We start from the raw sequence: 15,441 nt of genomic DNA, 5'->3' as shown, positions 1-15,441 counted from the left end.
GTCCATATTTCAGTTTTCCTGCTCCCCAAGTTTAGCAGTTCTTGCCTCAGGGTGTAAGCAGGGAAACAGCTGGAGAGCCAGAGACAAAAGCGTTATACTGAGTATAAATGACTGTGCCATAAAAAGTTCTTAAGATCGTATGGAATGGCTGTGTGGAAGGCAAAGGAGTAGTATTTTTCATCTCAACAGAAGATTCAGCCCACTTAGTGAATGAGATAAACTTCTTTTCTCTGAAGAGCTGACTCAAACACTTCCTCTTGCAAGGAAATTTTTGGTAGTTTTGTGGGAAAAAATGGTCAGCATTAAACTGAACTGTCTGCATGTTTGATCATAAAGTAAGATTTTTGCAAATTTTTGTGCTTGGGTGGAGGTCTGCGTTCATGTTCATCGTTCCATTGCACGGAAATGTTGGAAGGAGTTTTGCCTTGCAATTATTAATTTGGACTGACGTGTTTCCTCACTGGGGAAGACTTGTGGGCAACTACTATGGTTCTTTCGTGGAGAATATTCTCAATTCTACCTTTCAGGAGGCAGGAGGGCCAAGCACTTTAAGAAAGTATATGTCTGCTCCTATTGTCAGAAACCATCTCTGGACACTGAACCTCTGTGCCACTAAAGATCTACTTCTGACCTTCCAGTTCTCATTAATATTCTGGAAACAATTATGGACGCTTCTCTAAGGCATTCTAAATGTCTCAAAACTCCTTGAATTTGTTGCTTTGGCTTCACTCTAACTTACAGCATCATCACTATAAATGTGCTATGACCGATTTCTGGTAATTTCTAGTGATTTCTGGAGAGAAACTGACAAACACTAGATATTCTTGCCAACAATATTCTGTCTAAATCCACTGAAATTTCAATTCTGGGGAGCTGCAGATTAGCTGAGTCTTAGCAGGAATAAACATGCATTGCGGAAACTTTGTTTCTGCCTTTAAGAAGCTTTGCTTACAAGGGAAAAAGAAGCACAGGTTCCAGCCAGCTGTAAGCATGGCTGGCTCCCACCCATTTCATGGTCCACGTTGCTGTCTTGTGAACAACACAGGGCTTTCTTGTGCCTCTGTGTGGCAGCATGATAGCAACAGGGCCAGGTAGGTTCAGGCACTCAGGCTTGGCTGGGATGTGGAGTGCCCGGTGGAGTTAACAATCACTGGACACCCAAAAGATACGTGCTCATCCACAGGCACCCAGACCAACTCAGTGTTGTCCCCACAGGTTTGTAATGTGGAAGTTTGGGGAGTGTGAGCTCCAGACCAGCCTTAACAAATAGCATATGCACAACTGAAGAGATTCTTGGTGGAGCTGCTTTTTCTCTTCAGGGGACTCTCTTCTAACACATGCAGATAATACTTAGGGCACATGTTGCCCTCTTGTATATCATCCACGCAACATATTAGGAAGGAGACGTGGATGGAAGTGTTTTCAATGTGCTCATAACACTGACCTTTGTATTTCCATTACACATCACTCAGAGGCAGTGACATAGCATATGCAATCTGAAACAGTCTGAAAGTCAAATTTAGATGGTTGCTAAAAGGTTTTATATTTATTTGTAGCATACACTTTTTAAAATATAAAAAATAAATTGAGGTCACATTATAATTGCATTTGCTGGGAGAGTTGCTGCCTGCTAATCATATCAGATGTTTTGTCATTGTTCATAAACTGTAAGTTTGGGCCCAGCCAAATTTTGTTTCCTGCTGAGGTCCCTGTGCTGAGAGAGGGTTGTGCATGGTCATGGCTAGAAATAGCAGAATGGCAAGCAGAATAAGGGGTATGTGGTTATTATTGTCAGTTGGAACCTGTTCTTTACTTGGATGTAAAGACCGCTTTTTAGAGATGAGAATGAAACCCTCATAGAGCAGCATGATCTGTTCTTGTTCAAGTCTGCAAGTGGGTCAGCAATACCATAACAAAATTGAACTCGAAGAATAGTCATCTACCGATTCATGCAAACGGCCAATTCTTAATTTGCTTGACAACTGTTTAATTTTATCTTGTGATTTGACTTTTCGTTTGAAGGTGACTCATGCAGCAACAAATCAAAGCGGACAATTTTTTTTTTTTTTTTTTTTTTTTTGTCCTGTGCAATCCCATGTAGGTGAACCAAAGCATTTGCACCACACAGCTGTTGGAACCATGTTCTTCTAGGCCAATATCTACATGTCTACCTTCATATTTTGTGCATTTACCTAGTTCTACAAGATGCCAAGATTGAGATGCACATGATGCATAGTTACAAAGGTCTTATGAGTAACTTGCAGAAGAGTTTGCTGAAGGAGACATTTTGTCTGAGAAGAAAAATTATACTGATGCTGAAGCTTTTCATGTATCCAGATTAACCTAGAAAGGATATCTTGGTGATTGAGGGGGGGAAAAAAAGAAAATTTTAGGCCCCTATAAAACTAGTAGTAATCAAGAATAAATTTGGTTTCTGTTGGGAAAGCAATAGAGAATTCTATTATACCAGAACTTTTGCTATTAAATTAGTGAGACCTTGTTTAGTTGCTTCTTTTATTAGGTTTGAAATAACTCTAAAAACAACTCTATTGACTTTTAAAGAACTTACATCTATTCAAGTTACGTGAAGTCAGCAGAGCTTTGCTAGGTTAAGTACATTTTAAAGACTAATTAAAATGTGTATTTTTTTCTGAGGAATGTATTATATATACATTTTCTCATTTTTTCTTTTCTGTCTTGCATATTTTCATTTTAATATTCAGAAAATTATTGTTTTACATTCAAGGTAGGGAAAATGCACACAGAAGTTAATGAAATTTTGTGTCTTTTCTAACTGCTATGACACATGGCATGTCTTTCTTTTTTTTCACACTGTTTAACAGGAGATGGAAGTGGTTAATGGTCAGTCCCTACCACCTTTTCTTCTGGCAACTAGTCACTTGTTCACATTAATAGTGTATCATCATCACCTGCCTCATTCACAGGATAGGGTGCAACTTCATCACAAATAAATGCCAGGATACAGCTTTCAGGTAGGTCCAGATTGTAGAAATTTATATAGGTGAGTCTTCTCTCACACACATCATCTCATGTGGTTTGGTGCCACTATTCACAGTACGGATTGCAGTGAGCCATAGTACTGAAAATGAAGCAGCACACTTCTATGATTTCTTTAGGTGTTAGCTGTTCTTTGAATGCCCCTTAGAATGCGATCCCCCTTACATAAGTGGGAGTGAGAAGACATTCATGCAATAGCCATGCAGCCTATTACATTCCTACTACAGACAGCTCCACAGCTTAAATTATGAAGAGAAAGGGTTGGGGGAGGGTTTTCATGATCAGAAGGAGTGCTGTTGCCATGGCATTTGAGCCCTCTTTCTTCACAAGATATGGAGATTTTGCTTTCTGAGAGTTCCCTCCATCTTCTGAGGTCTGTTTGATCTGAGGAGCATTATTGCGATGAATATTAAAGGGGAGGGAGATGAGTGTGTGAGATGGACAAATGGAAGGGGAAAAGACTGATTTAAGATGGATGATTGTGCAGGAACAAATTGGGAAGGATATACGTTGGATATACGTGCCTGGAAACTAGAAAAGGGTTTTCAACAGGAGCTCTGGAACAGCCTTTGAATAAGAATAGAGGTAAAAACTTAATTGCTTTTTAATATTAACTTGGTACAGAAAAGGAAGCAAAGGTAAGAACTGGTTGTTAGAAACAGCAGGGGATTTGGATTCAATTAGCCATGGTGTTCCTTCCCATCCAAGTTCTTATTTTCCAGTGTTCCTAAAACTACTCCTAAACCACCTGCTGGAATTGGCCATAATAATAAAAAGCAGTCCAATCCAGAGAGCTGCTGAGTGCACGCTGCCAGACTGGTTCGATAGCAGTTGATTTGCTTGGCACCCTGCTGGATACACTCTGTACCTTAGATAGGACTGCAGCACAATGTAAGTCTCTCACCTAGATGGCTTGGGGTTTAACACAGAAAAAAAGAAAGTCTGCTGTATGAATATTACCCAGCTTGTTTTTAAAACATAAAATACTGTCTTTAGGTATTCCCATTAGTATCTCACAGAGTTGGGTGCAGTCAAATGAGTTCAGGGTGGCTCTGGCATTCAACCACTTTGCTGCTGTCCAGTATAGTTTACAGATAAATTTAGTTTTCTTACATTAAAGTTTTTTTAGATCATATTTACTTGAATTAAAAAAAGACCTTTTCCCTACATCATTAAAGGGATGTGAAGTAACTTTCTTTTCACTAAGGAGTAAACTACCTGTATTTTCTTGGGCTGTCAGCATACTTCAGCGCAGATATATTAGAGCAGTCGACTGGTAGTAACATATGCCACAGCTCATGCATGTGTTCTGCCACTGTGGTAAAGACAAGGCAATTAATTCAAACGATCCTAGGCTAAACAAATTATAAGTAAATATATATTAGCATATATAAAATATATACTGATACAGACTGATTAAAGTATCTCCCCTAGATCGACGTTAGATAAGCCTAAGAATCTAGTGTTCCTAAGATTCAAAGTAATCTTGGGTTAGAAAAGGTATGGCATATTCAATAGCAGAAACTGGCAAGAGTGGACTAGTCAGTCCACTCCCCTGTCCTTAGCTGTAAACACATTTTTGTGTGTGTATTATAACTATAAAGGGTAAAAGGATGTTTTATAGGATGTTCTATCACAAAAACTGACAATCAAGCCAAAAGAAATGTGCATAAAATTATTTTATGCTTAATTTGCTAAAGCTAAGACAGGTGTTATTTGACTGACTTTAACTGTGTTGGAGTTAACTCATAAAAGGAAGACAAATCTATAGGTAATGGTTTAACAAATCACCAAAAAGCTTCCAAATTTTTTCAAAGAACTGATCTAAGATGAGCTGAATGTCGTAAAATATATGCAGAAAATATTATACTATCTACTATATATTTCCATTTCCTCTTCCTAATTTGTAAAACTTAGGACCATACTGCTCAGTTATCAGAGCCATCATGTTTTTGAAGTCTGTTGCTTTTTGAGACATTTATTTCTAACATGGTCATAATTAATATTTTTCATATTGATATACAGGTTACCTATTCAAGGGCACAGTGTAAATACGCTGGCTGGAAACGCATGGGCTTTGCTCTGGCCATTCTCAGAGTGTCTAAGAATATGTGATCAGAAAGACTGACTTCTTATTCAGCTGCAAATTCCCATTTTGGTGTGGAGATTTTCTGCATCTTAAGCTCTCTCTGATGTTAAATTTTGGCCCTTAAAATTAAGGGCCAAATGCTCTATATAGTCTATTTCTGGATCTGCCATTATTTTACTGTGTGATCCTGGAGAATCACTTAATTAATATATATATCTGAATTTCCTTTGCTGTAAAATAGCAGTGCTGTTTACTATGTCCCAGCACACACAAGTGCTGCTGCTGTTTGAAAAGTGAACTTGTAGAAAAGGTGGTATGATGGGATAATTATCTTAAAAAACCTGTTAGGACTGAAACCCAGAAAAAATATCTGAAAAGACAGTATTAAAAAGAATGGACTTTTAATAATTTGTTTGATGTTTGTTCTCAGTATTTACAAAATCCTCAAGATAATAATAATATGAAGGATAGTACCCTTCCTCTTTTACTGTTAGCTTTCTGGATTCACGATTTTCTTAAAAGCTTCTGAAATGCCACCTCTTTTTACACATTGTATGAAAAGAGGTCACAGCATTTGTCATACCACTAAATGCCTGGCCAAGAAAAATGCTCAGTAGAAGTAAAGTCACACAAAGTATATTTTTCCTATTATATCATACACATAGGATACGAGCCACTTTCCTTTCCTAAACTTTACACTTTCTTGCTTAATGTGCTTGAACAGTTCTACCTCCTGTTTTGTATGAAAGAAATGAACATTGAACATAAAACCGTACCCACTGTATTCCACAGATGTAAAAGGATATAAGTAACAATAAACATATGAAGGGCTTCAAGGAAGGCAATCTAATTAAAGCCATTCAGTATGCGTTACGGTAAATAGAACTCTTAAAACTAGATATATTTATTTTAGACCCACATGAGAAGTATTTATACTATATTTTATACAAGATTAACAGTTTGATGGCTAAAAGTGACATTGTCAATATAAATACTTTGACTTCTGTTAGTACATGCAACATTTTGATTGTAAATGAGCCTGATAAATCAACATGGTAAACATCAAATGTATGGAAAACTGACAAGTCCTAGTCTGCAATTACAAACGGAGACTAATTATTAAGCAGGCATGTTTCCAATTGGATCGTGCAAGAATATGCTCTTCTAGACAACTTTATAACCGTCTGCTCTATTATGAGTGAGTTAAAGAAACCATATAGAAGAAACTATAAAAATCACTAATGCTAATGTCTGCAGTAGGCAAATATTGAGGGAACAATATAAGCTAAAGAGGAAAAAATCACTAACTTAAGGTGATCTGGATTCATTGCTAAATAAGGCAGAGCAAACATGAATTTACTTTGGATTTGGATTTACATGGATTTGGTTAAACCTAAAATCATATGTCTAGGAAGAAAGGATGCAAGCCAAAGTCAAAAGCTGGAAAATATATCCTGGGAAAATATGTATGTACATAGGTAAGCTAAGCAATTCCATGACTTGGCTCTGAGGCCAACTGGCCAGTTTAGCTATATTTGTATAACTAGTCTCATCTGATCTGTATAACAGGACAGCCTCATGCAAACAGCTTATTGGTAATAGTGCCTGGACTAGGCTATGTTCCCAGCCAGGTCTGGGACCATTCTAACAATTTAATATGTAGATGATCAAGTTATAGGGCCAGGATTTTGTTATTTTACAGGGACATAACCTGGGAATCTAAAAAACACTAAGAGTCAAGGCAAATAAAAGAAGTGCTCAGTGCAATCCTGCAGCCAAAAGAGGAGTGCTGCCTCGCCTATATAAAACTGAATTTTTTAAGCAGGCATGTAAGTGCTGTGCTACTTTTGTATTTTTTACTGACTGCTGTTGAAATGCAGTTGTGAAGTCCTCAGATAAAGAAGGATATTGATCAGCTGAAGCAGGTTTAAGAAGAACTAAGACAATGGTTGAAGGAGTATGAAACATATCTCATTGTAAATACCCTCAGGAGCCATTTAGCTTGAGAAAAAAAAAAAAGAAAAAAAAATAGTTGAGAAGTGGCTTGAGCAGCTCCTGGGTAGTCCATGCAGGATGCAAGATGTCATACAGACAGCAGAGGTAAAATAGGGTCACCGTCTTGCACAGGGTTCAGTGCTGCTTTAACTAGATTGCTTCCAGTACTCAGCCTATGCCAGATATCTCTACACTGCGGCTGGCAGTGCAGACGTGTTTTGAGACAGACCTAACGACAAATCCCATAAAGTCAGATTTCTGTACAATAAATCATTGTATACTGAATCACTGACCAATGCCCAGTTGTACATGAGTTGTCAGCTCCAAGCTGCCATTTTCACAGCTCCTGCATTCAAGAAGTTCCTGAATTCCCTGGGTGCAGGTGTTCCCCCAATTCTTTTCAAGATCTTTACCACACAAAATACATATTTGACTTTTTATGGTATCTCTATGACTTGGTTTACAAAAAAAAAAAATAATCAGACATAGGATTTGAAAACATCTTTATCTATTCTGGTCAGCATGATGCTTATCAAACAGCTAAGACTGATTTTTTTTTTGTATGTTGTGAGGGTCAATAAGTGCTTGTAAAATTTTTGCACATATATAACAAAGTGAAAAATGTTAAAAATTAGATTCCTGTTACCAGATTATCAGATGTATCAAGCTATATCAACTAGATTATCAGATCATTATCAAAACTGCATTCCAACAAACTAGTTTAGAGTTAAGCATGAAAATAGTTTGTGGTTATATTTTTAAATTGTTTTACTTGAATGATAAAAGTAGCTTGCACATCTCATCTCGCTCCTTTCTTCCCAACCCCATTGTGAAAGCTATGAAAGTATGTGATTAATATTTCAGGATTGTGCCATTTCTAAAAACTTTAAGATTTGGAAATGCAACTCCCTTTTGGACACTGAGTAATTAGGACCACACTTCCCACCTACATTAATTAAAATGGGGCTACTTGTAAAGGAAGTTATTACTCACTGTTCTGGATTTTCATCTGACACAGACAACTGACAACTGACAAAGCAACATCTACACCACTCAAAGGTCTGGTGTAATATGGCTATCGAAGACTGAGTCCTGCCTGCAATGCTTTTGTAATAAGGTGGATCAGGTAAGAAATTCCTCATTTCAGAAAGTTCCTTTCATCACACAAATGATAAATAGTAACCATGCTATTAAAAATTTGTTATACACTTTTCTCCAGTTAAGGCTTTTAGGAGATCAGTGTGTGTATTGGGATACTAGCTGGCCAATGATACTGTGAGAAACCTAAGGATTTCCTTCAGCTCCTTGCCTTAAGCTGCCATGTGTCTAGGGATGGTAGAACAGATTGCCTCTTGGGGTGCCTGAGTTTTGAGATCTCTCATCTGAAAGCTCTCTGAACTGCAGTAGGAATAAAAGTGTTGTGCTAAGGACACCGTGACAGCCTTAATCCTTGATTCCTGTGTTTCAATTGCTTTATCTTTGAACTTATAGTATTATTTTACTGTAACTGACATGAGTTGATGATAAAGGAAGAAGACATTGTTAGATCATAAGCTAGAGCTATTTACATTGCGGCACTGACCAAGCTCCTTCTATCCCATACTTCATTTTTATTATTATCATTATTTCCACCAAAGACAAGGATTTCATAATATAACAACATACCACAGCATAGGAAAGTACAACATAGCAAAACAGCTTTAACAATATTCAACCTTCCTAAAACAGAATAAGTCTTATAAGAGCAAGTCTTGCTTGAAATTGCACTTAAATAAAATTACAGAGAAAGATGGCATATTCAGTTGAGTTTTATAGCAGTGAGTAACGATGCAGTGACAGTTTCCCTTTATAGGCAGTAGTTTCTCTGGTATACTCTCTGCTGGGCAATGCAAATAGAGTTAGGGCTCTACAGAGTGGTCCAGCTTGTGATTTCTGTCTCCTATTTCAGTACGCACAGGGCTGGCTCTTCACTGAAGAAAATACCCAAGCTAGCTTTAAATGAAGCTGCTTTGGTAGCAGAAGCTGCCTAGCTTGCATACCTGTGTTAATGCAGCACTCACTAATTTACTCCCTTTCTCACTAACAGAACTAGGCTAGATATTTGGGTATTTCTGCATGGAGATGGATTACCCAGTGCAGACATACTGTTTAAGATGTTTGAATGGCTTTAAATATAATCTGTAACTTGTAACACTTGGCTTAAGGAGGAGCCCCATATGATTTTATTACTCATTTATTTCTGTTCCACATCTCTGCCTTCATTTTGTCTAGAAATTTACTGAGTTCTATGAGCTTATTGACATTTGCTTACAAAGTAATATATGAAAATTTTGACTGTATGAAAGATATGAAGCATTTCATTCATGTTTTATAAACAAGGAACCCAAAGTCAAGGATATCACTCGAAACTTAAATGAAGATATGATATAATCAATCTTAAATCAGTTTGGACTACTTTTTAATTCTTTTTTTATTTATTTTAAGCACAGATTTATCAGTATGTCAGAACAGCACCTATTATTTAAAGCACACCAGTCCTTTAAATTGGGTTTACATCTGGTTTGCATCACCTGAACAGTGCAAAGCAGCTAAAGCATACTACTGAATCTAGCCCCTAGATTTGGTTTAGAGGACCCACATTTAGCTTAAACCCACATTACATGGTGGCTGGGCAGGCGGAAGGGTGTAGACCCTGAGCTCATGTGTTCGTGTGCTTTAAATGTTCCCATCAGTTCCTGCCTCAGTTACACTGCACGGATGTTTTCTTCGTGCACAGCAGCAGTGCCAGGGGAAACCTTCTGACCTAGGGCAGAGATACAAAATCTCTGCAGAAAGGAGATTTCTGCATCAGTTAATCTGCCAGTGAAATGGGGAGACACATGCATCCAGCCCCCCATATCACAGACTCGCTGTGGCCAGCTCCTGCAGAGTCATCGCGATGACAGGCTGAGTTCCCTCGAGGTTGCTGGACCCCCCCCAAGAGTCATCAAAGCTACCGACACAAGCCTATTTACAGCCTGTATAGTTATAGCCATGAGCTATAATCATGCATAGATGAGATTAATTACAACCTAATAAATTCATTTTTTATAGCCTGTGCACAGGCTTTTAATTAATTAACAATATGGAAAGTTTGACTGTGTTATTTCATTATTAAGACTATTCAGGACAAAAAACAGGTCAATAGAAATGCTAAATTTCTTGAATGATTTAGTTTTTAACCAGTTTGAACTCAAGCTAATTAGCATATGAACTTGTAAGCTCATAGGAAACTCATCCTGTATTCACAGAATAAGCACTGCAAGTAAGGTGAGGACATATTTTTCATTAAAAAAGCTGAGGTTGAGTCCTTGGTACAAGTGCAAAATAAATCCATACCTTAACTACGGAGTCACGATCAGGAAAGCTGTAATGCAACTGTGCTAAACATCTCTATAAGACCTAATATTGTTTCACTTAGCACACTTTTAGAGTATTCCTAAGAATCTCCGTATGTTTCATATTTAAAGGCAGGCATGAAGCAAACAAGTGATAAAGTGGTTTCATTCACTCATTATAGGAGTGAAATCTAATTTTATTTAAAAGGTGCTAGGATTATACAATTTATTCAAGCTAATGTATTTTCATTGAAACAAAGCCTATACATGCATATATATATATATATATATATATATATATGTATGTATATGCCATTTACAGCTGGCAAACCACTCTCATGTTTAATTTGAGACTGGCTTAAGTCTGAGACTGGCTGACATCCTTTCTATCCTGTCTTAATAATGATGCCACTCAGTCTCCTCTTCTTTTAGTCTTTTGGGAGATGAGGATTCCAGCATCTGAATGTTCTTTTTTTAACATAATTTATTTATTTTCTGGGTGTTTTATTTTTTTGTGAAGGGTTTCTCAACTCTACTGAGTTTCTACTGTTCTCCGCTTGTCCACATCTTGCTGTGGAGGACTGTGTTGTTCCAAGTTGTGTCTGCTGCTGATTTCCAACTATGAGAACTTCTGGGTCTTTAGGTCCTGACCATGCGTTTATAGTTCTCTGGTCTCTTGTTCCTTTATTGTTCTTATGAAAAAAAAATTAAAGCAGGGCTACTGGTGAGATCAGGAAAGACTTCCACAATGTTAATCTGATCAATACTTCTGCTCCTCAAGCATGATTCCAACTCAGCACTACTCTTGGGGAGAATTTGTGTTACAAGCCTTTCAAAATCATTTAGATTTTGTGGGAAATTTACACTTAACTTTTGAAACTATGCACATCGTTCAGCATGCACGTTCCTTAAAATGAACCCTAACATAGAGCAATTAGAAGTGATGCTAATTCAAATGTGCAGAGTTCATAGATAGATGCCACTTCACATGTAGCTTGTATTTTGTATTTAGTATACCTCCTGAAAATGAAAAATTGCAGTTCAAGAATAAAACCTTTCATCTTCTTTTCAGAGCAGCAGAGAAGTAGATTAGGAGAGGGAATTTTTCACTAGGCTGTCAGTCAGATTTTGATTCAGATCAGTAGTGCAGGGAATTAATTTTCACCAGACAGCTTTTCAGCAGCCTTTTTGAAATGAGTTCATGGGTTCAGGGCAATTCTTTGTGCACGTATCCATGTTGCATAACAACTCTCACACACACTATTCTTATCTGTAATTTTCAACATATAGACCAAGGGCATTGGCTTCTACACCCCTAGGCAGACCTCCTAATTCAGTGTTAGATGTAATAAAGGGACTTGAGCTTCCAGTGCTGTACCTGCTCCGGTGCGAGAGGACGCTGCTGCCAGGCTAGCACCTTATACAAACACAGCATGTGCTCCTTGTCACATACAAAAGCTAAGGAGCACTGAATGAAATTATGAGGCAGCAGGTTCATAGCAAACAAAAGGAAGCACTTTTTCACACAGCTCATAATTAAATTGTGGCGCTCATTGCCACAGAATGATGTGGAGACCAAAGTATAAGTGGGTGAAAAAATGGGAGCAGAGAAATACAATAGCTTATTAAATACGATGGTCTGGAGGCACCCCCCAGTTTAAGAAATCCCTGTACTACTGATTGTTGGAACTTAAAAGGATATACCAGGAAAAGATCACTCTGTACAAACCCCACTTCTCATGTTCTTTTTTTTTTCCTTCAGCATCTGCTAATGACTATGGTCAAAGCCAGGATATTGAACTAGATGTCCAACTCACTATAGCAGTTCTTTTGATCTTATGCTTTTAATCAAATTATGTCCCTATTTTGTCTACTTAGAAGAATCTAAGGCCCTGATTGAGAAAAGCATTTAAATATCTAACTCTCACAGATTTTAGAGAGCTAAATATTTATGCTTATCATGGCCTTCACTTCTCGGGCTGTAAACTTTTTTGGGTGGGGTAGGTGTACCTTTTTAGGAGGCCTTTGCTTATTTTGAATCTGGAATTAAATAAAACAAGATCTTGGCAACAGTGATAACTGGGTATAACGCTGTTTCTTTATAAAGGTTAAATAATCTGCTTGCCTAAATGGCTTGTGTCACAGCAAAGTCCTGAGTGATTTATGTAAGGATGATGACACTAACATCCACTGATGTGAATAAGAATTAACTTCCTTTATAAAACTCTGCAGATTTGTGGTACATGTATATTACATTTGTAGAAAGCTATTTATCACTTGTTACCCGTAATACTATTGCCAGATGACATGTAACTTACATTTACCTAGCAGGTTATTTGAGATTTCATCCATTTTGCAAAAGCATCTGGCTGCAAACCTATGACACATGTTGGTGAGAATCCAGATACAAAAATGAGGAAACCAAATACTGAAAATCTGAGATCTTACCTCTGCCAGTTCTAAGCCTGGCAGTGCAGTGAAGGTTTCCTTATAAATAAGCAAGAAGAGGTAGTGCAGTATAGAGCGAATGGTGCAATATAGGGTTGACAATAAGTTGACAGTTAAGCAAGCTGGACAGCATCAGCCCTCCTCGATTGCCAGCGGTTTTTATCCCGAGGAGAGGTAAAGAGCCCCTGGGAAAGTGTATCGCGGACGGCAGAGGCGGGGAAGGACTGCAGCTCCCCCCCGCAGTCCGGGCACGGCAACAGCTGGGGTTTCCCAGGGCGCGGGGAAGCCCCCGGCTGCTGGCGCCGGTGCCGGCTGCGCGGCCCGGCGGCGGCGGCGAAGTGGGCCGGGCCGGGCCGGGCCTGGCTGGGCCGGGAGCAGCCGCTGCCCCGCCGGCACCTGCTCCCGCCGCCGCCCTGGCTCCCCGCCCGCATCCCGCCGACATTTCCAGGGAAGGGGCGGGAAGGAGGCGGGGGGGGGGGGGGGGTGCTGCCGTGTCCCAGCGCCCCAGCGTTGCCGCAGAGGGGCGGGGGTCGGGGGGCGGCGCGGTCGCTCCCCGCCGCCCCCGGGGAAGCGGCAGCCCCCGTGCAGCGGCCCCGCCGCCGCCTCCCCTCGGCCCGCGCGGCAGAGGGCTGCCGGGGCCAGCCCAGGGCGGGGGCAGCCGGGGAAAGAGGCTGAGGAGGGGCAAGACAGAAAGGAACGCAACTATTCATCTGAGAGCAAAGACTCGTTTGTTCGCCCTCGCCTTCCTCCGGCTCCTCGGGTTAAAATAATAATAGTAATAACAACAGCAATAATAATAACACCCCCCGCAAGTGGCCCGGCGTTGTAAGGAGGCGAAGAGGAAGGTCAAGAGGAGAGGCAGGAGGAGCCCTGCCTCGTCTGCAAGCTGGCGGCTGTCACACCGGCAGCCCGTGCCCTCGGCTTCCCCGAGGGCGGCCCGGTCCCTCCCCCCGGCCCTCCCGGGCTGGGCAGCGGCGCCCGGCGCAGCGGACGCCCGGCGGCATCGCCCGGGGCGGCATCGCCCGGGCCTGGGGCAGCGGGGCCCGGGCAGAACCGGCGGCGCGGCACGTCTCCCACCCCTTTGTGCACCGCGGCCGCGGAGCGACGAGCGCGCGCGCGCACACACACTCACACGCGCGCACACACGCACACTCCACCTTGCAGCCTCGGCGCCGCAGCCGCCCGTTGTTGCACACACACACACACACACTGACACACAGACGGTCCCTCCGCTGAGTGCATTTTCGGTCGCACTCTCCACCGCCCTCCATCCATCCTCTCTCCCACCTCGCTCCCTCCTCTTCCTCTTCCTCCCCTCCCCTTTTTTTCACTCCATGCATCGGTATAAAGCAGACATTTTGATGCCATTTAACAAGGTTCAGGCTTAAATAAAAACGGACTGCCTTACCCACCCCCGCCTGGCTGTGTGTACTTGGCACTGCGCGATCCCGCGGAAAGGCTGGTGCAGCTCGTCCCTAGCGGAGCTGGTTTGCTGCCATCCGCCCAACTTCAGCACCCAGCCGGCAGGGAGAGAGAGACAGAGAGAGAGAGGGAGGGCGGGAGGGATGCGAGGAGACGAGAGAGAGGAGAGCAGAGGAGAGGAGAGGCAGTGAGCGCACATGCGCTCTGCCACCGGCGCCGGAGCCCGGCGGCAGCGGGAGTTTCCCCGCTTGGCCCCGGCGGGTGAGTCACGGCGCGGCCGCCCGGGGAGCGCCCGGCAGCGGCGGCGGCACCGCGCCCGCGCCCGCCCGGGGATGCTCCGCCGGCCCCGGGGGAGGGCCCGGCACTGCGGCCTCCTCCGCGGCGGGAGCGGGCGGGCTCTGCCGGACCGGGGCCGGGGAGACCCCCCGAGGACCCCTTCGTGCGGGGCTGTGGCGGCGGGCGCCCCTGCGCCTGGCCTAGAAATGTGTTACGGCAGGGAGGAAGACGCCTCGACGATGAAAAGTGAAACGCTAGCTGTGCTGGGTTCCTGCCTTTTTCTTTTTCTTTTTCTTTTTTTTTTTTTTTGCCCCACATTGGCATGTCGAAATAGGAAAAAGAAAGTAGGTATATAAAACACCACCCAGTTCTTCATTTTCCTCGGTGCAGATGACGGAGATCCAGGGATTTAGTGGCTGAGTAACTTTTTGATGGCTGGCGCCTGAAGCTCAATGCCTAAGTAAAGAACCGGCGTGGATCTGCCAGTCACAGTCTCAAAAATCAAGACCAGGATGTTCTGAAAATCTGTCTTTGAATCCTGAATCCTGCCAGATCTTGCCAGTTATTTTTTCCAAGCTTTCCAAATTCCAGTTTCCAAATTTTGTCTCAAGAGAAAATATTATTTAGCTTGCCTACTGCACCTTAAAAGTCTGGAGCCTGATACGCCTCAAGGCAACAGCACTGGAAAAATACATATTTGGCATCTGCATCCTGTCAAATCATGCCGCAAATCCAGAAATGCTAATAAGAGAGAACACATTGCTGCATTTATCACTCAGCCAAAACAATCCGGCAAGATGGTACAAAAAGGCACAG

General features: G+C 41.6%; 1 protein-coding gene across 3 annotated transcripts in view; it reads right to left on the bottom strand.

Annotated features, from left to right (window-relative positions):
* RGS17 (regulator of G protein signaling 17) overlaps nucleotides 1-14,434 on the bottom strand; it is a 73,755-nt gene extending 59,321 nt beyond the window's left edge. For 2 of the 3 annotated variants that reach the window (XM_026122220.2, XM_064509135.1), the window contains exon 1: nucleotides 14,336-14,434. The gene's annotated coding sequence lies outside the window, so the exon portion shown is untranslated. The remainder of the gene's footprint in view (nucleotides 1-14,335) is intronic. The other variant, XM_026122221.2, reaches the window with a different exon arrangement.
* Between the last annotated feature and the right edge of the window lie 1,007 nt (nucleotides 14,435-15,441).

This window comes from Dromaius novaehollandiae, chromosome 3 (genome assembly GCF_036370855.1).
Source record: "Dromaius novaehollandiae isolate bDroNov1 chromosome 3, bDroNov1.hap1, whole genome shotgun sequence".
In the NCBI taxonomy this organism is placed as follows: Eukaryota; Metazoa; Chordata; class Aves; order Casuariiformes; family Dromaiidae; genus Dromaius; species Dromaius novaehollandiae.
Note: the sequence above shows the minus strand (reverse complement) of the source record. Positions and strands in the feature narration are given on the sequence as shown.